Here is a 2037-nt window from a genome sequence, read left to right as displayed (position 1 = left end):
ATGAGAGAAACCCCTCACAAAAGTGTGAGTTTTGCCTGTGGAGGAAAAGCAAGGAGATAACAAAACTGCTGCTGACCCCAGCCCGGCACTGGGTGCAGGCAGGGAGCAGGCTGCTTCTAGGCCGTCGCTGACAGTTTGTCACACACACCATTCCCATCAAAGATTACCCATAGAGACATCATTTTTTATGTACTTCACAAATAAGCTTATTCTTACAGGCATATATTTTTAACTCAATGTTCAAAAGTCCTGTTAAAATAAGTCAAAATTCATGGTGTGCCGTGGAGAGAAGGCCCTCACGTTTCCTGTGCTGACTGCATTTCTCTGTCTCTAAATGCAAACCCCGCAGGGTTGTATGTATGTTTATCCTGTGAAGTTGGGAGTGGGCGTCTTTCCTGTCCCACCACCCGTTTTCAGCAGTCACATGAAAGCAGCAGCACCCTCGGGAGGGTGGGTGGGGAGGGTGGGGGATGTGGGTGCTGCCTCCCATGTTCAAGGCCTGTTCTGACCAGGACTGAAACGATCCAAAGAAAACATATTAAAAAGACACTAGTTTTGTTTGGTTTGTATTAAAAAGCACAGTGTACTACGCATCAAGAATGGCGAGGGGTGAGCTGGCATCTTTCCAGCTTAGGGAAGGCCTTTGAACCCACACAAGTTATTTATAGAGCCTTTTAGAAAACAGCTCTCTCTCGTTTATGAAATTCTGATGATAGGAGCAGCTCAGGTTTTGTCACAAATAAAGCAACCCCCTGCGTGACTGACTGGGGTTCACCCCACATCCCTTGTAAAGCAGAGAAGCAGAACTGAGGATAGGGAAAGTTGGGGCAAAGCTGAGTCATAATCTTAGTACTTGTTGTGCAAGCAGTTTTCAAAATGCTTTTTGCCTAAATTCTACTTCTGTATTAGGCTCTAAGACAGCCAGTGAGGGCACTTCAAAGAATTATAGAGGGTGACTTGTTATCATTGATCAAGGCAGGACCTCATCCATGCTTCAGGCTGCCTCAACATCCATCCCTGAGCACTCTCAAAAGCATGGAGGTGTTAGTGGCAGTACCATGAAAATGGGAAGGATTATAGACAGACCTCGCTGACCCACCCAACACATTCCTAAAGAGATCAAGTACTTCCCTGAAACAATTTAGTCTATTAAAATAAGTAGAATTGAGTACTTTCAAGAAAGTTTGAGTAAGAAATATATCTTGACAACAGCTTTCTTATCCCCTTCTTGAAATGGCTCTGGTGATCTTGTAGACTGTCCCATGTTTCCAGAGACTTGTGTCTGGTGGTCCAACCATCTAACTATACTCCTGAGGCACAGCATAACTACAAAAAGACTTACGAAACAACTTGAACATACCTTACTTGACAGTGCAAATGAAATTAAAAACAAAGCGTCTACATTTTATGCTTATTTTCATAGCTGGCATAGCTTTCTTGAGGCAAGTCATCCTGTTTTAGCAAGATAGCTTCTCCTGTCCCAGCCTGAGACTCGTTTCATTTTCATTTGTGTCTTCAACTGCTTTTCCCCAATTTACTGGGAGTCCCTTCAGTAGGCTTCTACTCGCATTCCATCTGAGCAGAAGCCCAGGTCAGACTGTTGCAGTCCTGACTCTAACCAGATGCAATTGTAATGGAAAAAAGATAAAAATCAGAGTCAATTGGGTAACACATCCAGAAAAAAACATTTCTGTAAGCCACAAGTTGGAGTTGAAGCTATCGGACCAGCGTGAGCACTAGTGATCTCTTTTGGGGCAAAAATCACCACTGTACTTTGGGAAGAATACAGATCCATGAGCATGAGCTGCACATAAGCACTGTTTTTGCTGGAAGCAAGGGCTCCATTCACCTCATTTTCCTTTGAGGTACAATGAAGCAACAGCTCTATCCTGGGTATTCTCCATGTACCTACTACCACAACAACTCAAGTTCTGGATATTCCTGCAGAAGACTCTCTGCTTAGAGTCACCAGAAGCTCAAGGCTGATAAGGTCACCAACGTGGAAGCAATGAGACAACCAACTCCGTGGTTCACATT

This window comes from Gavia stellata, chromosome 3, assembly GCF_030936135.1.
Source record: "Gavia stellata isolate bGavSte3 chromosome 3, bGavSte3.hap2, whole genome shotgun sequence".
Lineage (NCBI taxonomy): Eukaryota > Metazoa > Chordata > Aves > Gaviiformes > Gaviidae > Gavia > Gavia stellata.
Note: the sequence above shows the minus strand (reverse complement) of the source record.